Source organism: Podarcis cretensis (genome assembly GCF_951804945.1).
Source record: "Podarcis cretensis genome assembly, chromosome: 4".
Taxonomy (NCBI): Eukaryota; Metazoa; Chordata; class Lepidosauria; order Squamata; family Lacertidae; genus Podarcis; species Podarcis cretensis.
Window position 1 is genome coordinate 7,499,749 of NC_137173.1, and position 27,234 is coordinate 7,526,982.

The 27,234-nt window shown below is 47.2% G+C and overlaps 1 protein-coding gene across 1 annotated transcript in view; it reads right to left on the reverse strand.

Moving 5' to 3' along the window:
* The window catches only part of ARHGEF17 (Rho guanine nucleotide exchange factor 17), a 202,421-nt gene that overhangs the window by 68,391 nt on the left and 106,796 nt on the right, over positions 1-27,234 (reverse strand). The window lies entirely within an intron of this gene.

Sequence of the window (27,234 nt, forward strand, 5' to 3'; positions counted from 1 at the left end):
TGAGTCTTATACAGCAAAAAATACGGTATATGACCGAAGGCAGGAAGCATCTTATCGCCGACACCTATGAGTTGCTTTTGCAGCGTTCTCTGGGCTGAAAGGCAGGACAAAAAACGCGTTCGGCAAATAACCACCATGAAGGGTTTGTGCTGGGTGCAAACAGAGCCTAGAATCAAACGGAACAGGCTATCTTGAGCACCAACATCTTCAATACCCAACACACCCCCCCCCCAAAAAAATCCCTGCTGCTCTGACTGCTCAGATCTGCAACACCTTTTAAAAGGTTAATAAGAACTGCTGTAAGGACGCAGGTGGCGCTGTGGGTAAAAGCCTCAGTGCCTAGGGCTTGCTGATCGAAAGGTCGGTGGTTCGAATCCCTGCGGCGGGGTGCGCTCCCGTCGTTTGGTCCCAGCGCCTGCCAACCTAGCAGTTCGAAAGCACCCCCGGGTGCAAGTAGATAAATAGGGACCGCTTACTAGCGGGAAGGTAAACGGCGTTTCCGTGTGCGACTCTGGCTCGCCAGAGCAGCGATGTCGCGCTGGCCACGTGACCCGGAAGTGTCTCCGGACAGCGCTGGCCCCTGGCCTCTTGAGTGAGATGGGCGCACCAACCCCAGAGTCTGGCAAGACTGGCCCGTACGGGCAGGGGTACCTTTACCTTTACCTTTAAGAACTGCTGTATCCTTGTGAAAACAGCGAACAAACCTCCTTCCTTGGAGGTTTTTAAACAGAGATTGGGCTGCCATCAGTCACGGATGCTTTAGCTGAGATTCCTGCATCGCAGGGGGTTGGAATAGATGACCCTCGGGTCCCTCCCAACTCTAAAATTCTACGATTCTATGGAAGTTGGGACTGTGAAGTTGCTGTTTATTACTCAGGGCCAAGACCGACCTGGATCAGGGCACCTGTGTTATTGCTGAACCACTGCTAAACAGGGTAGATGAAAATCAATGATATATATTTTTAATCAGATTAAATAAAAAAATTAAATCAGTTTTTTAAAAATTGAAATTGGATTTTTAAAATAAAATGCTTTTTTTAGTATTTTTATTAAAGATTTTCAAAGGTATGTGCAATGTCTCTCTTGTATTTTTTTTCCATGTAACTTTTTTTTTTTTTTACAAATCGATTTCATTTGTTGAGACATTAGGAAGAAAAGGGGGAAAGAGGTGGAGGGGGGGAAAGATGAGTGGGGTTGGGTGGTGATGTTTCTATTTTACTTAATATAAAATATAATGCTTTTAGAGGAAAAATCTTTCTAAAGATAGTTGTCTATTTAAGTTACATTACAGTCCAAAGGCTATTCATCAGGAAATAAGGATTTGTTTTAAGTTTTTCAGTCTAAGTTGTTTTGGTTTTTTTAAAACACGTTTAACCACATCGGTTAACAAACCTGAAAACATATGCTATAATGTTATGGTTTTAGTTAAATAAATTGTTTAGATGGTTCTTTAATGTTGTTAGCCGCCCTGAGCCCGGCTTCGGCTGGGGAGGGCGGGATATAAATAAAATTTATTATTATTATTATTATTATTATTATTATATGATTATTTTTCTCCTTCTGATAAAGCACAGCTGAAAAGTTGTCCAAATATAAACAGTTAACTTACTAAACCTCACAACAATTTCATAATTATCTGTATAATTATAACCAAATCAGTAATTTTTGATATAACTGTAAAAACTACTCTGAAGATTTATTATTCCGAAAATGAAACCTCCATCTGGTTGTAAATATGCAAGAATGAGTCTTTCTGTTAAAAAAAGATTTAAATCAAGTCTTACTGACTAGTGATTTAAATCATGATTTAAATCAATTTGATTTAAACGAAATCCACCCTGCTGCTGTGTGATTTAAAGTTGAGAAGCTGCCATCAGAAGCTCTTGCCTCAAAAGAAACCACGTTCCGGGTTGCATCCTAAGCCATGGGAAAGCGAACTAAGGCCCGGGGGTCGGATCCGGCCCAATCGCCTTCGAAATCTGGCCTGCGGATTGTCCAGGAAGCAGAGTGTTTTTACATGAATAGAAAGTGTGCTTTTATTTAAAATGCATCTCTGGGTTATTTGTGAGGCATAGGAAGTTGTTCATTCCCCCCAAAAAAATAGTCCGGACCCCCACAAGGTCTGAGCGACATTGGACCGGCCCCCTGCTGAAAAAGTTTGCTGACCCCTGTCCTAAGCAATCCAGAGAGCCGCCATCTGAAATCTAAAGTGCTTCAGCCCAGACACAGCTTTACAACCTCAGTGAGCCTGAAGGCAATCGTCTCAAACTTGCCTTCAGACAGCCCCAGGCAGGTCCAACTGAGCTCCGTTTCTGTGAAATGGGCTCATTAAGAACTTTTCTCTCAGGGTTCCTTAGAGAACACAGAGGGAAAGGGCTGCAAAGCTACTTGCACGCCAGTAAAGCTGCGGTGACAAACAACGAATGGCCTTTCCAAAAGTCTGACTGTGTCGACCACAGCAAACTATGGCAAGTTCTTAAAGAAATGGGAGTGCCTGATCGCCTCATCTGTATCCTGAGAAATCTCTATGTGGGACAAGAAGCTACAGTCAGAACTGGATATGGAACAACTGATTGGTTCAAAATTGGGAAAGGAGTACGGCAAGGCTGTATATTGTCTCCCTGCTTATTTAACTTACATGCAGAATTCATCATGTGAAAGGCTGGGCTGGATGAATCCCAAGACGGAATTAAGATTGCCGGAAGAAATATCAACAACCTCAGATATGCAGAAGACACAACCCTGATCATGGAAACTGAGGAGGAATTAAAGAATCTTTTAATAAGGGTGAAAGAGGAGAGCGCAAAATATGGTCTGAACCTCAACATCAAAAAAGCTAAGATCATGGCCACTGGTCCCATCACCTCCTGGCAAATAGAAGGGGAAGAAATGGAGGCAGTGAGAGATTTTACTTTCTTCGGCTCCATGATCACTGCAGAAGGTGACAGCAGTCACGAAATTAAAAGACGCCTGACAAACCTAGACAGCATCTTAAAAAGCAGAGACATCTCCTTGCCAACAAAGGTCTGTATAGTTAAAGCTGTGGTTTTCCCTGTAGTGATGTATGGAAGTGAGAACTGGACCATAAAGAAGGCTGATCACTGAAGAATTGATCCTTTTGAATTATGGTGCTGGAGGAGACTCTTGAGAGTCCCAAGAAGATCAAACCAATCCATTCTGAAGGAAATCAGACCTGAGTGCTCACTGGAAGGACAGATTGTGAAGTCCTTTTCATCTGTAAACCATAATACAGTGGTACCTCGGGCTAAGAACTTAATTCGTTCTGGATGTCCGTTCTTAGAATCATAGAATCATAGAGTTGGAAGAGACCACAAGGGCCATCGAGTCCAACTCCCTGCCAAGCAGGAAACACCGTCAGAGCACTCCTGACATCTGGTTGTCAAGCCTCTGCTTAAAGACCTCCAAAGAAGGAGACTCCACCACACTCCTTGGCAGCAAATTCCACTGTCAAACAGCTCTTACTGTCAGGAAGTTCTTCCTAATGTTTAGGTGGAATCTTCTTTCTTGTAGTTTGGAACCATTGCTCCGTGTCCGCTTCTCTGGAGCAGCAGAAAACAACCTTTCTCCCTCCTCTATGTGACATCTTTTTATATATTTGAACATGGCTATCATATCACCCCTTAACTTCCTCTTCTCCAGGCTAAACATGCCCAGCTCCCTTAGCCGTTCCTAAACTTAACCTGAAACTGTTCTTAACCTGAAGCACCACTTTAGCTAATGGGGCCTCCTGCTGCCTCCGCGCCTCCAGAGCACGATTTCTGTTCTCATCCTGAAGCAAAGTTCTTAACCTGAGGTAGTATTTCTGGGGTAGCGGAGTTTGTAACCTGAAGCATATGTAACCTGAAGCGTATGTAACCTGAGGTACCACTGTACTTTCTATGGAAAAGTGCGCCTCTACTTATGTAGTTACGACTGGACCTCCGGAACGGATTATGGTTGTAAGTAGAGGTTGCAATTGTAATAGAGGAAAGCTCTCCCACGCAGTTGAGCTCCGGTCCCAATCCGCATGGATGCCAGGAGGAACGTCCCTCCCATGCCAACAAGCGGCTTGAGAAGATGGAGAGGAGCTTAAGAAGACATGGAGAGGAAGTGATCTGGATCAAGCCAATGGACCATCTAATCCAGCATTCCACCCCCGCATGCCAACCAGATGCCGCAACAGAGGAAATGGTTACATCTCTCCCTCCCCCAAATGCTGCAGCCCTGATCTTCATCAGGCTTCCCGGGAGCTGCTATTTGCACTGAAAAAACCACAACCCCACAAATAGGTGTGTGCAATGTCGAACTATCATACGTAGCTGGGCTCTCAGGTGTTGCCCGGTTGCCACGTGGGCACACATTACCTACTAAGCAACCTTTCTTTTTTTAAGAAATAAGTCAGCATTCTTTTGTCGGCATGCAGATTGTGGGCGCCTTGATTAGTTGATTGACACTCGTAATGATGTATCCACTAAGTTTTTGTTTTTTGAAAAAGGAAAGAATTGGGCATGACGCGGCCTCACTCTTTGCTTTCCTTCCTGGGTGTAGGGAGACAATACATGGCACAAAATAAGCAAACGTGCACATTTGCATAATTCCCAGGATTGATTCAGGCTCCATTAGCTTCCCTTGCCTATAGCATTTGCACGTTTGCAAATTCATTGATTTGTTTGGTTCTCAAACTTAATCCGTTCCGGAAGTCTGTTCCAAAACCAAGGTGTTCCAAAACCAAGGCACGCTTTCCCATAGAAAGTAATGCGAAATGGATTGATCCGTTCCAGACTTTAAAAAACAACCCTCAAAACAGCAATTTAACATGAATTTTACTATCTAACGCAGGGGTCACCAACCTACGGCCCGGGGGCCGGATAAGGCCCGAGGGACTCGTTTATCCGGCCCGCAGCAACCCTTGCCGCCTGCTCTTACCGGCGTGGCGCGGGGACCCACTTCCGGGTTGGAGGAGCACCGGAAATACTTGTGGGCTTGTGCATGGGCCTCCTCCGACCCAGAAGTGCGCCAGAAATAGCATGTGCGCGTGCATATGAGCACGTGCTCCCCTGCCCTCTGGCCTGCTGAACGATCATCGCTCGAGACACCGGCCCGAGGCAAGGAAAGCTTGGAGACCCCTGATCTAACGGGACCATTTAGCCATAAAAATTAAAGCTATAAAGAATGTACGGCAGTCACACAATCAATCAATCAATCAATCAGTAGCTGAACTGGGTTCCACACAGTCACAAAAACAAAAAAAGAGAGCCGCAAAATAAATAGCAAAAACAGACAGACCTCAGCGTAACACTCAAAATGGAGCATGTTCGGCTTCCAAAAAAAGTTCACAAACCGGAAAACTTACTTCCGGGTTTGCAGTGTTTGGTTCCAAGTCAATGGTCAACTCTGCCTTTTTCATTCTAACTACCTGAGAGTTGAGGGAGGGGACCCACAATACCCATTTGCCATCTCGCACAGAGCCTCTCCCTTTGTTCACCTTAATGGTCCATCGCCCAGGCGATCGATCACCTCGCCAGGAAACTAGCTAGGCTATTCCAAGAATTAGAAGGGGGCCCAGGCATTCAGCCTAAACCCTCCACCCAAACTCACAACACTATATTCTTCGTGTTCCGTGCATGCACAACTCTGAATAACAGCTTGCAAACTTGTGCCGCAAACCAAGCCTTTCTAAGGATTCCCAATTGTGTATGAACATTCGTTTCTGCACTCTGGCTGCACAGTCCCATCTTATTGCAGCCACATTTGCAGGGTTTCGTAAGTGACAGCCGTAAGTGACACACACTGTGTTGTGTTAGATGTACAAGTTTAACGTAAATGCATGGTCAGTTCATGTCAAAGCTGCCTCCAGGTCCCAGCTCACAGAGGACCAACGCTAGGCTGTAGTTATGTACAAAAGTCTTTATTGAGGTTCAGTTTCCATTTTAAAGCCGCAGCGCGCAGCTCTACGTCTCGACCTTAGACCGGCGAAGTCCCGTCTGAGTCTCCGCCCCTTCCACACCAGTTTAACACTCTCGCTTTGCTCCACCTCTTCCTAAGTTCCTTTCTCCTCTGGGCCCTCCTGCCCGCTAGGGTTTCATCCTTTCTGGACTCCTCTGACGCTGACCCTGATGATTCTTCCCCCTCCTTCCGGCGGGCTTTAGGACCTGGTTCCCTATCCGGGCTACCTTCTGTGCCGCTCGCCTGTACATTTGAACTTGGCGCGCGCGCCCAGCCGGCAACTTTCCTCTTGACCGTTCCCTCGCTCTCCGATGGAGGCGTGGCCAACCCTGACTCATCTTCTCTCGCTGGTGGTGCATATGTGGGCTCTGATACCTGGGACTCCTCCCCCCCACTACGCTCTGGTGGGGAAGCTGGTCCTGATTTCCAACTGCTGCTCTGGGAGTCCCCGCTGGCCCCTTGTTTCTGGGGTGTCCCCCTTGGGTCCCCCCTTGCCCTGCCCATCGGCGCCCCCTTCTGTGAATCTTCCGATTCGCTGGAGAGGCTCACGGAATCTATCGGGCTGCTGTCATCTTCTCCTACGCTGCCCTCGGATTGCTCCCCCTCGCTCTCCATCTCCTCTCCTCCCTGCGCTCCCGCTGAGTCCCTGACAGTTCAGCATCCACTGTGTGTGTTGCCGATATTAGTCATTAAGATCTTAATATTCTGAACAGGTATGGATATCATCGTCTTTATAATTAGCATAAAAACAAGACCCCACATTTATTTTCTGCCCCACATTAAGATTTCTAGCCAGTCCCCCCTTGCTGGTGTGTGTGGGGGAAACGCCTGATTCCCCCCCCCAGGGCCCAATCCTGCTCTCAGCAGCCCTGACTGTGGATACCTTAGCCTTCTATGTGACTCAGGAATGAACGCCGTAGCTGTTTATCTTTCAATTAAATCAGGAATGGCTGGATCTTAAATAAGTTAGTGAGTAATACAGAATCAATGCAGTGCAGGATTACATCTGTTGCAAGGGGAGTGGGGTTGGTCCTTCCCCTTTGGGCAACAAGACAGGCAGTGCTCAGTAAATCCACTGAGATCTGGGAGAATCAGGCGTGCAAAATTCCCTTTCTCTCAGATGCTATCAGGAACGGCCCCAGGAAGAGAACTGGGTCGCCGTTTTTTTTGCTCCCGCTCTTCCTCCTGTGCATTGAATTGGGGAGAAATAAACTGGATGAAGCTTTTCTTGACCTGGAGCTGGGAAAAGATTCTATTGTTTAATTTCTAGAGGTGTTCAGAGGAAACGTGAGCCAAAACGGTAAGAATCGTCTCTATGGTAAGGAATCCTGCCTGCACACAAAGGACGGACGTGTCTGTCCATTTCAGGCTCTCATTTCCCCAATCTTAATCTCATTCTCCGCATCAATGTTCTTTAAATCCACAGGAACATTAATCAGCACTTTGGCACCAATTTCCCTCAATCGGCAACGAGTCCTGGGAACTGTAGTTTGTTAAGGGTGCTCTACCCCAAGTCCCATCACAGAGCTACAATTCCCAGAGTTCCCTGGGAAGATTATTATTATTATTATTATTACTACAGTGGTACCTCAGGTTAAGTACTTAATTTGTTCCAAACGTCTGTACTTAACCTGAAACTGTTCTTAACCTGAGGTACCACTTTAGCTAATGGGGCATCCTGCTGCCGCCGCGCCGCAGGAGCACGATTTCTGTTCTCATCCTGAAGCAAAGTTCTTAACCTGAAGCACTGTTTCTGGGTTAGTGGAGTCTGTAACCTGAAGCGTATGTAACCTGAAGCGTATGTAACCCGAGGTACTACTGTATTATTATTATTATTATTATTATTATTATTATTATTATTAAAAGATGTGTTTTCAAAACGCCACATACAAACAACAGAAACAATAAAGAAACAAAATAAAACGACGATGGTGTGCAGCATATGTGGTTAGGACAGAATAAACAGAAGGTTCAGTTGACCCTTGCGATCATTCTAACAAAATAGGTTCCGGAAAGAAACGTTTTGGAATTGAGAGTCACATATTGATAAGGTAACTTCGCCACATAGGGGCATGTGCTGCTGGCAGGCGTGTGTGTGTCTATGCAGCGCACTATTTTTATTTATAAAGCATATAAACGGAAGCCATACAACATCAAAGTGACGTTGTTCCACAATCCCTCTTAGAAATCACCTGTGATGGGTTATATGCTCAAACCAAGCAATGCCCCTCGCTCTCTCCAACCATCCAGAGGGGTTGGTTTTTATTTTATTTTATATATTTTATTTTTCCAATTTTTCGTTTCCCAAATTACGTCTGAACAGAAATAAACATTTTCTCCAACTTCCTTCTCCTCCCTCCTCTCCTACTTCGGCTTCTGCCTCTAATTCTGGCCGCCTCTCTGCCACAGAATCTACCAGCTCACAAAGCCCTGTTCCCTGTTATGTACTGAGTTGAATAGGATCCAAACTGCAGCAGTCTGGTCCTAGAACAATAGGATCCAAAATGCAGCAGTCTGATTGGTCCTAGAACAATAGGATTCAGAATGCAGCAGTCTGACTGGTCCTAGAACAATGCAGCAGTATGATTGGTCTGCAGGAGCCACCGAATCCAGCTCCAGATGGAAGTGAATCCACAACCTGATTGGCCTACAGGAGAATTCCAGAATTAGCCAATCACGTGCAGCCCATTGTGTAAATAATGTATATAAAGCAGATACTTTGGGGAAACTTTCATTCCTTCTCACTACTCTGAGCTGAATAAAGAGCATGAAATCCACTCTCGACTCCGAGTATATTTCATTCCCTCTCCATCTTCCGACACCTCCTCCTCCCACGCTGCTCCCTCTTCCCCCTCTGACCCCTCATCGTCGCCCCACCACCAATCCCTGGGCTCTGAGCCTTCTTCTCAGAGAAGTGCCACTGTATTCTGCTCTGGTCAGACCTCACCTGGAGTACTGTGTCCAGTTCTGGGCACCACAGTTCAAGAAGGACACTGACAAACTGGAACGTGTCCAGAGGAGGGCAACCAAAATGGTCAAAGGATTGGAAACGATGCCTTATGAGGAACGGCTAAGGGAGCTGGGCATGTTTAGCCTGGAGAAGAGGAGGTTAAGGGGTGATATGATAGCCAGGTTCAAATATATAAAAGGATGTCACATAGAGGAGGGAGAAAGGTTGTTTTCTGCTGCTCCAGAGAAGCGGACACGGAGCAATGGTTCCAAACTACAAGAAAGGAGATTCCACCTAAACATTAGGAAGAACTTCCTGACAGTAAGAGCTGTTTGACAGTGGAATTTGCTGCCAAGGAGTGTGGTGGAGTCTCCTTCTTTGGAGGTCTTTAAGCAGAGGCTTGACAACCATATGTCAGGAGTGCTCTGATGGTGTTTCCTGCTTGGCAGGGGGTTGGACTCGATGGCCCTTGTGGTCTCTTCCAACTCTATGATTCTATGATTCTCTTGGGGTCCCCCAGCTGTTGCCCCCGCCAGTCCTCTGCGCCAAAAGAGCCTGCCACGCTGCAGGGTCATATCGCGCCTCCTCTTGCTGAAATCAGGACTAGGAAGGTGGGGGGGAGAGGAGTAACCGATAACTGTGACCAATAAATAAATTCCTTCCGTTTCCTACAGAAAGGTCTGGCTAACGCCCTGCCTTCTCTACCCAGATGTGGACCTTTCTGAAACTGCCAGCGACCCCCTCCCATATTTTTCTGGACCCGCGCCTGTTGCTTCAAGGAAATTGGTTTATTTAATTAAGGATGGATGCTTCTATGTTTCGAAGGGGCATTTGAATTATGAATGTTTATTTTAACGCTTGCAGCCCCGGTCTTAGAAACAGCAGCTTTCGTTGGCATTAAGCTGTGCGTGAATCTATGACGATTATTATTTTATAGCAACAGCAGCGACGACTGTTGCCTCCTCGGCTGTACTCTCCAAGAATATCACACCCTCTGCCCAACTAGGCTTGAAAAAAGGAAAAGGAAAAGAAAAGAAAACATAATTTTCAAGCCTGAATTCTGGTGGGGAGAAAGGAAAAGGAACGCACAAGTATGTGTCTATTTACATGAGCAGCTGTAGTTCTGGTATGGCGCCCATTACATTGCAAATGTGCCCAGAAAAGTGGGGAGAACCGTTACTGAATTATTACATTTGCTACTTTTTAAATTTTATTTTATTTTGCAAACCACTCTGAGCTCAGAGGTTATCAGTAGCAAATGCGGTACAGTCATACCTTGGCTCCTGAACGCCTTGGGAGTCGAACGGTCCAGCTCCCAAAGGATCGAAAACCAAAAGTGAGTGTTCTAGTTTTCAAACTTATTTTTGGAAGCCAAATGTCCCACGGAGCTTCCGATTGGCTGCAGGAGCTTGCTGCAGCCAATCGGAAGCCGCGCTTTGGTTCCCGAACGTTTCAGAAGTCAAACGGACTTCAGGAACGGATTCCGTTTGACTTCCGAGTTACGACTGTATTTAAATAAACCAGCTATAGCTTTTTGCAAGGCAGTTTTTGTGTGTGTGCCTCCATCATCTCTACTGCCTCGCTTCATGTCCTGGGCAAAAATGGTACGATTCTTTAGCTAACGGCAATCACATCTGAAAAGGGGGCATCCCTGCCTAGGACCAACGAGGACCACACTGCAAATTTCTTTCTTTTTTAATTTTTTTTTTAAAAAGAACTGCTTTCCTTATAGAATCTTTACGGAAATTTAAATCTCTTAAATCCTATACCAATCTTTAACCATTTCAATTAATCCTTTCACCTCCCTCCCCCACAACCCAATACTTCCCTCCACCTGTGTTCTTGGCCTACTATTATTTTTGTTATTGTTGAGTTACTCACTCTATTTGTTATTCCATCCTCAATATAATATTATCCTATCTCCTTGCGCCTTTTATACTTTTGCATATTAATTTTTAAGCTCCTGCACCCACTTTTCCCATGTATTCCTTAATGCATTCCCATTCTTTATTATTATTTTTTATTAGAGTAGCCTTTGATTGATGGTGTTAATTTTGCCATCTCCGCGAATTCAAGAAGTTTGGTTTTCCATTCTAATAATTCTGGTATTTTATCAGTTTTCCCATTTTTCGCCACTATGATTCTGGCTGCTGCGGTTGCGTAAAGGAATACGTTCCTTTTATCCTTAGGGATGTCGCTCGATACTAAACCCAGCAAAAATGCAAATTTCTGTCGCCTCGCACTCAGGTTCACCTCCGTGACGGCTACGAACTTCTTCTGTCAAAATGCCTAAAACCTAGGATGCCCAAAGATTTCAAACTCCAAGCTGCAAGAGTTGAGAAACCATCTTTCCTCCGACTGGCCCCCAAAGCTATTCCGTCTCTGTGCCCCCCCTTCTGTGCCACAGATAGCTGCTGTGACTACCCCAGTCCAATAAACCAGTCACTCAGGCATTGGGACATCAGCTGCAATGACAGTGTTGGCTCAGGGTAGAGAACATGGTGTTTTGTTATTAGCAGAAGCTCAAATCCCGTGCAGAAGGCCACAGAAGCACGCGGGGGGCGTTAGAACACAAGGCGAACGCCTTCTCCTTCCGCCAAAGGCAGGTTTTAGGTGGGTTGCGCTAGCAGAGCAAAACAACCTTTGTGAAAGGGGGGTGGGAGACACCAGTAAGCTTCAGGTTCCAGATTTTAGCATCCTCAGCTGTCAGCTTTGCAGACTGAGGGTTACGGCAGAAAGCAAACTTGGCTTTTAAGAACACGAGTCAGGTATATTTCAGGTGAGAAGGAGGCATTTTTGGTTTGGCAGGGCAAGTCCTAATAATAATATGATAATAGAGTGGTACCTTGGGTTACAGATGCTTCAGGTTACAGATACTTCATGTTACAGACGCTTCAGGTTACAGACTCCGCTAACCCAGAAATAGTACCTCGGGTTAAGAACTTTGCTTCAGGATGAGAACAGAAATCGCGCAGCGGCAGCAGGAGGCCCCATTAGCTAAAGTGGTACCTCAGGTTAAGAATGGTTTCAGGTTAAGAATGGACCTTCAGAACGAATTAAGTTCTTAACCCAAAGTACCACTGTAATTCATTACTTCTACCCTGCCCATCTGGCTGGGTTTCCCTAGCCACTCTAGGCAGCTTACAACAAAAGATTAAAAATACATTCAAAACTTCCCTAATCAGAGCTGCCTTCAGATGTCTTCTAAATGCCATATAATTGTTTATTTCCTTGACATGAGATGGGAGGGCATTACACAGGGCAGGCGCCACCACCAAGAAGGCCCTCTGCCTGGTTCCCTGTAACTTCGCTTCTCGCAGGGAGGGAACCACCAGAAGGAATCATGGCTAGTTGACTCAACTTCGCCTTTCATAACTTCAAATTCAACTAAATTCACATCTGAAGGGCAAATCTACCTGTTTCTGAAATGGTACACAAACCAGAATGCAGCCACCCATTTTCAGTTCTGATGGCCGAAGAATGGCTGCTTTTGAATTCTGGTGCTGGAGGAGACTCTTGAGAGTCCCATGGACTGCAAGAAGATCAAACCTCTCCATTCCGAAGGAAATCAGCCCTGAGTGCTCACTGGAAGGACAGATCGTGAAGCTGAGGCTCCAATACTTTGGCCACTTTATGAGAAGAGAAGTCTCCCTGGAAAAGACCCTGATGCTGGGAAAGATGGAGGGCACAAGGAGAAGGGGACGACAGAGGACGAGATGGTGGGACAGTGTTCTCGAAGCTGCAAACATGAGTTTGACCAAACTGCGGGAGGCAGTGGAAGACAGGAGTGCCTGGCATGCTCTGGTCCAGGGGGTCACGAAGAGTTGGACACAACTAAACAACTAAACAACAAGGTTAGCAGACATCCCCGTTTCCTAGGGACAGTCCCCGGATTTACACATCATCCCCCATACAAAATCCACTTAAGTTGAAAAGTGTCCCTGGATTCATTGGGGGGGGGGGGAAATCTGGTAACCTTATCATAAGGAGCAGTGGAGGTGGAAATGTTCAGAATGAGACACAGGGCGCCTGCCATTCATCCCTCTCTCGGTTCAAAAGGTTTGGCCTTTGCTTCTTTCTTCCTCCTCTACCACAACTCTTTCCCACCCCTCAATTACACTTTGCTCCTGGAGTGGGAAATAATTGAACGCAAAGAAAGCAAACGCGAGTCGCGAACCAGAAATATCCCATGACACAACTCCCTTTAGAGTTTATTTATTTACAGTGGTACCTCAGGTTCAGTACTTAATTCGTTCCGGAGGTCCGTTCTTAACCTGAAACTGTACTTAACCTGAAGCACCACTTTAGCTAATGGGACCTCCTGCTGCTGCCGCGCCGCCAGAGTACGATTTCTGTTCTCATCCTGAAGCAAAGTTCTTAACCTGAAGCACTATTTCTGGGTTAGCGGAGTCTGTAACCTGAAGCGTATGTAACCTGAGGTACCACTGTATTACCAACACCAGTTGCCCCCAACCTGGAGACCTCCAGATGTTTTGGACGAACTCCCATCAGCCCCTGGCCGGCATGTGGCCAAACTATCTGGAGGACATCAGGTTGGGGGAAGTGCTGCCTACACAGGCTGGCAGCTGCTCTCTGGGTTCCAAGAAGGGAGCCTTTGCCAGGCCTTATGGGAGATGCTGGGAATGGAAATTTTAGCTCCTGCCTGGTGCTTGCTAGAAGGCTTCCATGGCATGTTTACCGTGGGGCTAACTGGATTAAGCGCTTTCCGAAGCAGAAATCTTGTCTGCAGCAGTGCTGCGGCCGCTTTGAGTCACCGGAGTCAGAATAGCAGTAAGGTGTCAAGAGTAGGCGTGGGCGATATATCAATGCTTTGTCTCCTATCGGTGTGAACTCCAGACTGAGAAAAAGGTTTCATATTTTTTCACCCTGCACTGTATCGAGAATGTACTGAAAAATAAAGCCTTTACTGAAAAGTAAATGGCCTTTTCCTGCCTGCCTGATCTGCCGCCTCTCAGCTGACGTTGCTGAGTTGCTTTAGGTAAAGGGGCCCCTGACCATTAGGTCCAGTCGTGACCGACTCTGGGGTTGCGGCGCTCATCTCGCTTTACTGGCCAAGGGAGCCGGTGTACAGCTTCCGGGTCATGTGGCCAGCATGACTAAGCCGCTTCTGGTGAACCAGAGCAGCGCACGGAAACACTGTTTAGCTTCCTGCTGGAGTGGTACCTATTTATCTACTTGCACTTTGATGTGCTTTCGAAACTGCTAGGTTGGCAGGAGCAGGGACCGAGCAACGGGAGCTCACCCCGTCACGGGGATTCGAACTGCCGACCTTCTGATCGGCCAGCCCAAGAGGCTCAGTGGTTTAGACCACAGAGCCACCCGCGTCCCTGAGTAAAGGCTTTACTTTGCAGTAAAAGCTGCTTTCTGCAGGCACAAGCCCTATGCCTCTGGCTAGCATAACAATTAAGCTTCCCTGCCAAGGCAGGGAGATTCTGATCAGCAAAGATAAGCAAATGATAAGATCCATGTGGCTTTGCTCTTGCAATAATAATAATAATAATAATAATAATAATAATGATAAAAATAATAAAATAATAATAATAATACTGGTAATTTTATTATTTATACCCCACCCATCTGGCTGGGTTTCCTAAACAGGGCTGCCTTCAGATGTCTTCTAAAAGTCAGATAGTTGTTTATTTCCTTGACATCTGATGGGAGGGCATTCCACAGGGAGGGCGCCACCACCAAGAAGGCCCTGTGCCTGGTTCCCTGTAACTTTGCTTCTCACAGTCAGGGAACCGCCAGAAGGCCCTCGACGCTGGACCTCAGTGTCCAGGCAGAAGGATGGGGGTGGAGACGCTCCTTCAGGTCTATTGGGACAAGGCCATTTAGGGCTTCAAAGGTCAGCGCCAACACTTTGAATTGTGCCCGGAAACGTACTGGGATCCAATGTAGGTCTTTCAAGACTGGTGTTACGTGGTCTCGGCGGCCGCCCCCAGTCACCAGTCTAGCTGCCGCAATCTGGATTAGCTGTAGTTTCTGGGTCACCTCCAAAGGTAGCCCCACATAGAGCGCATTGCAGTAATCCAAGCGGGAGATAACCAGAGCATGCACCACTCTAGCGAGACAGTCTACGGGCAGGGAGGGTCTCATCCTGCATACCAGATGGTAAACAGCTGCCCTGGACACAGAACTGACCTGCGCCTCCGTGAACAGCTTTGAGTCCAAAATGACCTCCAGGCTGCACACCTGGTCCTTTGGGGGCACAGTACCCCCACTATGCAGGCTTAAGGCAGACACCTCTTCTTTTGCTAGGCAGAGTAGAGACCCAGCACGATAAGAGGCTAAGCACGATATCAGGGTCTTCATATGAGGGTCTCTACTCTGCTTAGGAAGAGAAGAGGTGTCTGCCCTAAAGCCCCACATATCTTATAGGGAGAAAAAGAAACTTTGTTTGCCATGGGACAGAGATTCCAATCAGCAAAGTTTTTTCTTCATGCTAAGATCAATGTTACTTGACTCCTATGTTTCTGTTCAGACAAGGAAGCAACAATTAGAAGGGTTCATGCGTTTGGAAACTTAAGGTGCAGACGGTGTTGATTACGGGCTGCTGTCAGTTCAAATTTTAATTGCTGTTTTCAGATCTATTGTGATGCATTTTAAGTACTGTTTGGAACCCATTTACTTTTATTATTCTTTATTCTATGAGTATATGTTTTTTAAATGTTGTAAGCCACCTTGAGTTCCAACTTGGCAGGATATAAATATATTGCATAATAAATAAATAAATAAAATAATATCAGAGGCAGTGGGGTGAAATCCATGGACATTATTTTGAGTTTCTTGGAGGATAAACGCTATACAGATTTAGTAGCACGTAATTTGACATCTCTGTTTTTATTGGTGTGGCTCAATATTAAGAACACATTTTTTTAAACGTGTGGGTTTTTTTAAGCACAAAATATATAAGAAATATATCTACACTGAATTATAGAGTACGAGTGAGTAGAGCTACATACATGCAGAGTTATATACATACCAGAATGAATTTCAATAGGGACAAATGTTAAGGTTCTATACCAGGGGTCAGCAACCTTTTTCAGCCGTGGGCCGGTGCACCATCCCTCAGACCCTGTGGTGGGCCGGACTATACAGTGGTGCCCCACAAGACGAACACCTTGCAAGACGGAAAACCCGCTAGACGAAAGGGTTTTCCGTTTTGGAGGCGCTTCGCAAAACGAATTTCCCTATGGGCTTGCTTCGCAAGACAAAAATGTCTTGCGAGTTCCTGCAGGGTTTTTCCCCTCCCCCCCCCTTTTCCTAAGCCCTAAGCCGCTTATCAGCTGATCCGCTAAAAGCCGCTAAACCGCTAATAGCGCTAATCCGCTAAGCTGTCAATGGGCTTGCTTCGCAAGACGAAGAAACCGCTATAAGGAGAGCCTCACAGAACCGATTAATTTCGTCTTGCGAGGCACCACTGTACTTGGAAAAAAAATATGAACGAATTCCTATGCCCCACAAATAACCCAGAAATGCATTTTAAATAAAAGGACACATTCTACTCATGTAAAAACACCAGGCAGGCCCCACAAATAACCCAGAGATGCATTTTAAATCTACTTCTACTCATGTAAAAACATGCTGATTCCCGGACTGTCCGTGGGCCGGATTTAGAAGGTGATTGGGCCGGATCCGGCCCCCGGCCTTAGTTTGCCTACCGCTGTTTTATACTTAGGCAGGAAAAACCAGCTGCGCAACCAGCTGGGGTCTAAGTAGATGCCAAGCTTACATGGGTCAAAAGTGTGATGCAGCAATAAAGGACCTTAATATAAAGTGACTGAAACACTTGGGGGGGGCGCACAATTGGGGATCATGCTCATTTCTCCTTGAAGAAGGGATTCAGTGTGACATCTGAGACCGTCACATGCCAGTCCATCACCAAGATGAATGACTGGGAAGGCTTTGAGAAGGAGACAAATGCAATTCTTGGAGAATGTGGCGTACACCATTAGTCATACCAGCTAAGTAGAACCTTCACAGACAGAGGCAGTATATCTCTGAGTGCCTGATGTTGCTCACAATGACAAACACAGAGAGAAGAGGGCTCTTGTGGGGTGGATGCCCAAACCTGGCCCCTATGTGGGGGCAAGGATGCTGGAGTACGTAGAAAGATGTTAAATTATTTTTGTATGCCACAACAGCTGCTCGAATCTTGTTGTTGTTGTTTAGTTGTGTCAAACTCTTTGTGACCCCCTGGACCAGAGCACGCCAGGCACTCCTGTCTTCCACTGCCTCCCGCACTTTGGTCAAACTCATGCTGGTAGCTTCGAGAACACTGTCCCACCATCTCGTCCTCTGTCGTCCCCTTCCCCTTGTGCCCTCCATCTTTTCCAACATCAGGGTCTTTTCCAGGGAGTCTTCTCTTCTCATGAGGTGGCCAAAGTACTGGAGCCTCAGCTTCACGATCTGTCCTTCCAGTGAGCACTCAGGGCTGATTTCCGTCAGAATGGAGAGGTTTGATCTTCTTGCAGTCCATGGGACTCTCAAGAGTCTCCTCCAGCACCAGAATTCAAAAGCATCCATTCTTCTGCGATCAGCCTTCTTGATGGTCCTGCTCTCGCTTCCATACATCACTACTGGGAAAACCATGGCTTTAACTATACGGACCTTTGTTGGCAAGGTGATGTCTCTGTTTTTTAGCTCGAATCTTACTAGCTAAGAACTGGAAAACACAAAAAGTACCAACAGTGGAAGATTGGCAGATGAAGATGATGGACTTTTCGGAGCTAGCTGACCTGACTGGAAGAATCCGCGACCAGAAAAAAGAGGAATATCAAGAAGATTGGAAGAAATTTAAGGACTATTTGAATAAATATTGTAATATAAAAAATTAGAAATCACTTGAAAGCACCAAAAAGACCTAGGATTAAATTAGGATTTAATTAAATAAATGGGATTCAGAACAGTAAGAAAAGTGAATAAGTTAGATTATAATCGGAAATATTTTTGTTTAATAATGATATTGGAAAGCTGTTACATGCAGATACAAGGAAACTCAGAAGGGAGGGACTAGAGGAAGTCAATCAATATGTACATAAGGTTGGGCTTTTAAAGAATTAAGTTCATTTTTATTGTTTATTCGTTATGGTGGTGGGTAGGATGTTTTTCGTATTGTTTTCTTCTTTGGTGTAGTTTTTTGTTGTTCTGTTATGTGATATTTGTTATAATTGTGGAAAACCTAATAATTTTTTTTTTTTTTTAAAAGGATGCTGGAGCACGTGGTACAGCTAGGAATGGGAAAGGAATCTGAGTCAGTTTCCAGTTTCCGAATCAATGCGCAAACCAGAGCGCAGCCATCCTTCGGAATTCGCAGTTCTCCGAATTTTGCAATGCAGCCAAGTAAAGTGTAGAAAAATGCAGATGCATAAAAACACACATTATCACTGAAAGCAGCATACAGCAATGCATAGTATTAGGGGGCATTTGAATTGCAAAAATGTGTGGATTACGGGGAGTTGCACAGAAGCATGGCTGCATAATTAGAAAATTGCGCAATGAATTTTCACAGTTATTTTTTTAAAAAACAAAACAAAACCAGAAAACCGATTAGGAAAACTGCACCGAAGCCTAGGAAAACGAGATACTGAAAGAAACAGGTTCTCTCCTCCCTGGCGACAACCCAGCTGGACTCGCCTTGCGTTTCTATGGTTCTTGTCAAGCAACTCATTTCCAGGCAGTTCCCGTTATCTGGCGACTGCAAAAGCAAGCAGGAGGCGAAGGCTGCAAAATGGCTCTCGGAATGTGCCTGGAAAGCTCAGTCTTGGGCAACGAGGCTATTTTGGTGCCCCTCTTCCTCTTAAGTGACGCAGGGCGTTTTTGGCTGAGGGTGGGCCCTTCCCAGCCTGCTTGGTGCAAAGAGAGAAATGTGGATTTTTGCAGTGTGCGAGAGGGAGTGGGCGGGAAGCATGCTCAGAAAAATACTTGCAGAGTCATAACCCCAGCTATGCTTTACAACAGCAATTTCCAAACTGTATTTTTAGGGGAGAGGAAACTCTGGCTCCAGAGATGCTGCAGAGATAGACTCCAGCTAGCATTGCCAGTGGGACGCGGGTGGTGCTGTGGTCTAAACCACTGAGCCAAGGACTTGCCAATCAGAAGGTCGGTGGTTCCGGAGCTCCCGTTGCTCAGTCCCTGCTCCTGCCAACCTAGCAGTTTGAAAGCCCGTCAAAGTGCAAGTAGAAAAATAGGTACCACTCTGGCGGGAAGGTAAATGGCGTTTCCATGCGCTGCTCTGATTCGCCTGAAGTGGCTTAGTCCTGCTGGCCACATGACCCAGAAGCTGTATGCCGGCTTCCTCGGACAATAAAGTGAGATGAGCGCTGCAACCCCAGAGTCAGTCATGACCGGACCTAATGGTCAGGGGTCCCTTTACCTTTACCTATACTACTTTTTGGAACGCGAGTGGAGCTGTGGTCTAAACCACAGAGCCTAGAGCTTGCCAATCAGAAGGTTGGTGGTTCAAATCCCCGCGACGGGGTGAGCTCCCATTGCTCGGTCCCTGCTCCTGCCAACCTAGCAGTTCAAAAGCACATCAGAATGCAAGTAGATAAATAGGTATCACTCCGGCAGGAAGGTAAACGGCGTTTCCGTTCTGGTTCGCCAGAAGTGGCTTAGTCATGCTGGCCACATGACCCGGAAGCTGTACGGCAGCTCCCTCAGCCAGTAAAGCGAGATGAGCGCCACAATCCCAGAGTCGGGCTACGACTGGACCTAATGGTCAGGGGTCCCTTTACCTTTACCTAGCAATGCCAATGGCCAAGGATGATGGAGTGAAAAAAAAACCACATCTGGATAGCCACAGGTTCCGCCATCTCTTGTTTTAGGGCTTCTCGGAAGCTAATGCGCCCCTCCTTAGACCTGTCAGAATTTGGAAGTGGCAACACTGAGGTTAGTGAGCCCATATGCTAGGCATGAACATATATGCTCTGCTTGGTTTCTGCATTAATCTGCAAACTTGTGTTTTTTTAAAAAAAATCCATCGCAAGCTAAGTCTTTAAATACTTCATTGAACTGCCAAGCGACATTCTGCGTTGCAACATTCGGATAAGCGTGAAATCAGTAGATAGTTAAGTCCCAGGCAGGGTCATTTCAAGCAGGAACTTGCCAAGACGGCGGACTCCCGAAAAATCTTCCAGCTTAATTCCTGACCGTATTTGCTGACAACTGGTATCCAAATCCCTACTAGGGCAATGCAGCTAATTTCAAAATTGCCTCACCCCTTCCTTCTCTGGGTGGATGCAAGGTGTGAGACATGGGACTGCCTCTGAAGATGGTTCAGAAATTTCAGCTGGTGCAAAGAACAACACAAAGGTAAAGGGACCCCTGACCATTAGGTCCAGTTGTGGCCAACTCTGGGGTTGTGGCGCTCATCTCGCTTTATTGGCTGAGGGAGCCGCTGTAAAGCTTCCAGGTCATGTGGCCAGCATGACTAAGCCACTTCTGGCGAACCAGAGCAGCGCACGGAAACGCCGTTTACCTTCCCGCCAGAGTGGTACCTATTTATCGACTTGCACTTTGACGTGCTTTCGAACTGCTAGGTGGGCAGGAGCAGGGACTGAGCGACGGGAGCTCACCCCGTCACGGGGATTCAAACCGCCAACCTTCTGATCGGCAAGTCCTAGGCTCTGTGGTTTAACCCACAGTGCCACCTGTGTCCCAAAGATCAACACAATTTGAGCTTATTACATGGATTTTGTCCCAAGTGCCAATTAGTCTTTGGGCCCAATTCAAAGTGCTGGCACTGACCTATAAAACCTTAAACAGCTCAGGACATCAATACCTTTACCACCTAAACCTATACCAGCCTTTCTCAACCTGTGGATCCCCAGATGCTGTTGAACTACAACTCCCATCACCCCTAGCTAGCAAGGCCAGAGCTCAGGGATGATAGGAGTTGTAGTCCAACATCTGGGGACCCACAGGTTGAGAACCACTGCCCTATATGAACAGGCCCGGTCCCTGTGCTTGTCATCCGAGGCCCTTCTCTGTGTCCCCCCCTCCCTGAGAGATTCGGAGGGTGGCAACACGGGAAAAGACCTTTTTGGTGGTGGCTACCCGATTGTGGAATGCTCTCCCCAGAGAGGCTCGCCTGGCACCATCATTACATGCCTTTAGACAGAAGGCAAAAACGTTCCTCTTTGCGCAGGCCTTTAAATAATCTATGGTGGTGTAGGACATGGTTATTAAGATTATTTTTATTATGCTGTGTATTATTATGCCGTATACTGTGTTTTTATTATTATACTCTGTAAAGCATTTCTTAAATATTGTATACCACCCTGTTTATCATTACAGTGGTACCTCGGGTTAAGTACTTAATTCGTTCTGGAGGTCTGTACTTAACCTGAAACTGTTCTTAACCTGAAGCACCACTTTAGCTAATGGGGCCTCCTGCTGCCGCCGCGCCGCCGGAGCACGATTTCTGTTCTCATCCTGAAGCGAAGTTCTTAACCTGAAGCACTATTTCTGGGTTAGCGGAGTCTGTAACCTGAAGTGTATGTAATCTGAAGCGTATGTAACCCGAGGTACCACTGTATTAGCACCCAACCAATCACTGGGCAGCACTGGAGGTGAGGATCTTGTACAGAGACCATCTCATTAGAAGGTCCTCTCTGTATGATGCAGGATTCAGGTCTGTAGTATGGAGGTACCTGCCCAGTGGAACTCATTCCTGAGACCCTCCCTGCCCGCAGACTGTCTCGCTAGAGTAGTGCATGTTCTGGTTATCTCCCGCTTGGACTACTGCAATGCGCTCTACGTGGGGCTACCTTTGAAGGTGACCCGGAAACTGCAATTAATCCAGAACGCGGCAGCTAGACTGGTGACTGGGAGTGGCCACTGAGACCATATAACACCGGTCCTGGCAGACCTGCATTGGCTCCCAGTACGTTTCCGAGCACAATTCCAAGTGATGGTGCTGACCTTTCAAGCCCTAAACGGCCTCGGTCCAGTAGACCTGAAGGAGTGTCACCACCTCCATCGTTCAGCCCAGACACTGAGGTCCTGATCTGAGGGCCTTCTGGCGGTTCCCTCCCTGCGATATGTGAGGTTACAGGGAACCAGGCAGAGGGCCTTCTCGGTGGTGGCACCCATTCTGTAGAACGCCCTCCCATTAGATGTAAATGAAATAAGCAACTATCTTACTTTTAAAAGACATCTGGAGGCAGCCCTGTTTAGGGAAGTTTTTAATGTTTAATGCTGTCTTGTGTTTTTAATACAGTGGTACCTCAGGTTACAGACGCTTCAGGTTACAGACTCCACTAACCCAGAAATAGTACCTCGGGTTAAGAACTTTGCTTCAGGATGAGAACAGAAATCGCACGGAGGCAGCGGGAGGCCCCATTGGTGCCTCAGGTTAAGGACAGTTTCAGGTTAAGAACGGACCTCCGGAACAAATTAAGTTCTTAACCCGAGGTACTACTGTATTCGTTTGGGAGCCACCCAGAGTGGCTGGGGAAACCCAGCCAGATGGGCAGGGTATAAGAAAATATGATTATTATATTATCGTTATACATGTTCGACAGGGGCAGAATCTATTGGCTATCAAAGACTTTTGCTTTTCAACAAGCCTTCTAAATACAGATCTGAGAGCTGGACCATAAAGAAGGCTGATCGCCAAAGAATTGATGCTTTTGAATTATGGTGCTGGAGGAGACTCTTGAGAGTCCCATGGACTGCAAGAAGATCAAACCTCTCCATTCTGAAGGAAATCAGCCCTGAGTGCTCACTGGAAGGACAGATTGTGAAGCTGAGGCTCCAGTACTTTGGCCACCTCATGAGAAGAGAAGACTCCCTGGAGAAGACCCTGATGTTGGGAAAGATGGAGGGCACAAGGAGAAGGGGACGACAGAGGACGAGATGGTGGGACAGTGTTCTCGAAGCTACAAACATGAGTCTGACCAAGCTGCGGGGGGCAGTGGAGGACAGGAGTGCCTGGCGTGCTCTGGTCCATGGGGTCACGAAGAGTCGGACACGACTAAACGACTAAACAACAACAACAACAAATCCCAGCCTGCCTTGGTACCTGGATTTGAAATTGTTTTCACATACGGAATTGTTTTTAACGTTGATGTTCTTATGCTTACGGGGAGAGACTTTTAAACGGAATCAAAGAAACAATTAAATGGAGCGCCACACGAATTGCTCTCAAGGATTCTTCAGAAACTCTCCACCAGATGGAAAACAAAAGCTGGGAAGCGGGGGAGAGGAATCGCAAACTCGGCGGAGGGCGAAACCACAGAGACTGCATCATTTCAATTATTTTAATAGGGATTTGCTTCCAAGGTCATATGAATGTTTAGGATTGAATTCTTAATCTGGAATAAAACCACCAGCAAAACAGAAGACTATGGAGCTACACTGTTTGATTTCTCTCTGTCTGTCTCTCTCTCAGACACACACAGACCGGGAATCTGATTTCACACAACCCTTTATCTGTACCAGTAATCCACAGTAAAACAGCATCTTTTTTAGCCTGGGCGGATGGGAAGAACGACAAGATCTAATCGTGAGCTGAGGGAGGTGGGAAGGATCCTGTAGCCGCGGAAAACACATCATCCACGAGAAAGGCAACATTTATGAGTGCACAGGATGAGCCTTCTCAATGAGGCAAACGTCCTGTTCTCCCTGCGACCAACCAGATGCCTCTTTTGGGAAACTGGCGAGCAGGATTCGAACGCAAGACCGACTCTCGCCCCCTCCTGAGGTTTCCAGGAACTGGTACTCAGAAGCACCGCTGCCTCCAGCTCTGGCGGAAGAGCGTCTCTGAAGAAGCAGTTGCCCTAAGCAACATCCATACCATTATCCATGACCCGATGGGACACAATTAAGCCAATCCTTCAGCCAAATGAGGAGGGTCCTCACGTGCCGAACAGATTCCCCAGGAGGGGGTTTCTTTGTCCAGAAATGCAACTCCTGGATAGCTTAGTCAGTTGAGTGTGAAACACTTACCGTATTTTTCGCTCTATAAGACACAGTTTTCCCCTCCTAAAAAGTAAGGGGAAATGTGTGTGCGTGTTATGGAGCGAATGCAGGTGGGAGGCTCTGCTCAGCGCTACCTATAAAGAGCCGTGTGGAGCATGTGTGCGGCTCTTGGGGGCTTTTCCCCGAGGAGGGAGAAGGGCTGCTGTGATGGCCTGGGATTCGGACTCGGAGGCTGAACCTGAGGAATCCCAGCCTGCACAGGAGTCCCCGCCTCCAGAACCAGCTGAGCCGGGGCTGGGGCCTGAGCCTGAAGGGTTCTCACCTGTGCTGGATCCTCAGGTGCAGGCACCAGCTGAGTCTGCTCTGGCTCCTGAGGTGATGGAGGACCCATTGCCTGCAGGTGCTCCACTCTCAGCCCCGTCAGGGGAAGCTGAGGTTGCCTCTGGGTCGTGTAACCCTCCAGCCTCTCCTGAGCTGCAGAGGCTCAGGGCGGAGAGGCGGAGGGAACTAAGTTCCCGCAGGAGGAGTGCTCGCCTCCAGACCAGGAGAGGCGAGTCACCTGTGGACTGGGGCCGCCCTATGCCTCAGGGCAGATAAAAGCCAGCCAGCCTCAGTCCCAGGTTGTGGGAGCAACGTTGTTGGTATCCTGTTCCTGCCTGCACCCTGTCCTGCTCTTCTGCCAGAGTTCCTGTCCTCACCCGACTCCCTGCCTTGGACCCAGCTTCAGCCTTGACGGACAGCCTCCATACCGCACCCTCGACCTCGGACAGGACTCGGACCTCGCCGCACGGTTAACCCTCGGGACCAGCACAGCTGCCCTTCTCCCTCCTCTGGGAAAAGCCCCCAAGAGCACACACGCTCCGCGTGCTCTTTAAAGGGAGCGCGGCTCTTGGGGGAGCCAGCTGCCCGGGAGAGGCTTCGCGCGGCTATCCCAGAAGCCAGAAGAGCAAGAGGCTATCCCAGAAGCCAGATCCCTCTTGCTGTTCTGGCTTCTGGGATTCAGAATATTTTTTTCCCTTGTTTTCCTCCTCCAAAAACTTAGGTGCGTCTTATGGTCTGGTGCGTCTTATAGAGTGAAAAATAAGGTAATCTCCAAAGTTTGTGGACTTCCTGTTTTGTTGCTACAAGCAAACGGACATGTGTTTCTCGATCTCCCAACCAGGGGGAGGGAACGCATTCGGCAGCGGAGACCCTAAGGGGGGAACAAGGCTAAGTGAACCCCGAAACACCGGGAAGAAGTCCAGGCTCATAAGCCAATGGATTGTGGTTTGCTGGCAGGAAACAAAGCCCAGTTCAGCTGCTGGACAGGGGTCACATATAACCATGGTTTGCAGTTTTGAAAACCATGGTTCCATACAACATTCCAACCATGGTCTCCGCATTAATTCGCTGGTGTTTCAAAAGAAGGACCAGGCGTGCAGAAACTTGCACTTTCAATTTCTGGAATCACTAGGTAAGGCCAGGAATGCCCTCTGTCTAAAATCCCAGAGAGATACAGCCAGCCACTATCAACAATATTGAGCTAGTAACAAAAATACACATTTCTTCCTTGGAGGCTTTTAAGCAGAGGTTGGGTGGCCATCTGTCATGGGTGGTTTCATGGAGATTCCTGCATTGAGATTCCCTCGGGGTCCCTTCTAACTACAATTCTGTGACTCCATAACGTTCCAAACAAACCACAGGTTGGTATTGAGGTTGAATCCTGACAAGACAGAAGTACTGCTTTGGGGGGACAGGGGGTGGGCTGGTGTGGAGGACTCCCTGGTCCTGAATGGGGTAACTGTGCCCCTGAAGGACCAGGTGCGCAGCCTGGGAGTCATTTTGGACTCACAGCTGTTCATGGAGGCACATGTCAAATCTGTGTCCAGGGTGGCTGTTTACCAGCTCCACCTGGTACGCAGGATGAGACCCTCTCTGCCCACAGACTGTCTCACCAGAGTGGTGCATGCTCTGGTTATCTCCCGCTTGGACTACTGCAATGCGCTCTACGTGGGGCTACCTTTGAAGGTGACCCAGAAACTACAACTAATCCAGAATGCAGCAGCTAGACTGGTGACATCAAGACCACATAACACCAGTCTTGAAAGACCTACACTGGCTCCCAGTACGTATCCGAGCACAATTCAAAGTTTCAAAGTGTTGGTGCTGACCTTGAAAGCCCTAAACGCCCTCAGCCAAGTAGACCTGAAGGAGCGTCTCCACCCCCATCGTCACTGAGGTCCAGCACCAAGGGCCTTCTGGCGGTTCCCTCATTGCTAGAAGTGAGGTTACAGGGAACCAGGCAGAGGGCCTTCTCGGTAGTGGCACCCGCTCTGTGGAACACCCTCCCATCAGATGTCAAAGAGATAAACAAGTACCTGACATTTAGAAGACACCTGAAGGCAGCCCTGTTCTGGGAAGGTTTAATGTGTGACATTTTAATGTATTTTTAATCTTCGATGGAAGCCGCCCAGAGTGGCTGGGGAAACCCAGCCAGATGGGTGGGCTGCAAATTATTATTATTATTATTATTATTATTATTATTATTATTAACAACTTTTTCGTGCCAAAAGACTGCCCTGGGTTCTGACCTGTGGTTGTCTCTTTCCGACTCAACTCTACCGTTCCTGGTGAGGCTAATCCAAGCGCCCTGTGTTTGCGGTCGTGGAGAAGCCTTCTATGATGAAGATGAAATCAATCCGATTCCATGCCTGCCCTTTCTGGAATCCCTGGCAAAAAACCAGGCAATGAGTCAGCCTGGGGAGACGGCGCCGGGGCAGAGGAAGATGCCCTTCAGGGCATCATTCAGTTCAAACTCTTAAGTGTCAGAATAACACGTTCAAGAGCCATAGGCTTGTTTATCCTTCAGTTTGCTCTTTGGGGCAAGCCAGCCTCCACCAACGCTGATGGGAGTTGTAGTCTAAAGGGCACCAAGTGAAGGCTGGCGTGGTCACCTTAGGCAGGATTTCATTTATTGAATATTATAATAATTTATTATTTATACCCCGCCCATCTGGCTGGGTTTCCCCAGCCACTCTGGGCAGCTTCGAACGAAACACTAAAATACAATAGTCTATTAAACATTGAAAGCTTCCCTAAACAGGGCTGCCTTCAGATGTCTTCTAAAACTCTGGTAGTTGTTTTTCTCTTTTACATCTGGTGGGAGGGTGTTCAACTGGGCGGGTGTCACTACCGAGAAGGCCCTGGTTACTATCCTTCGCCCAAAGACTTCAGGGCTGTTCACAGCACAAAAGTACCAAATAAAAACCTGAGATACATAATAATAGAAGCAAGAACAAAACAACCCTCTGCTCCCCCCCAACCCAAAATGCTAAGGCCTGGTTGAAGTGTGACGGTTTAGCCTGGAAGCTATAATGAAAAATTCCAGAAAGTTTGAAAGTTTCGCAAACGTC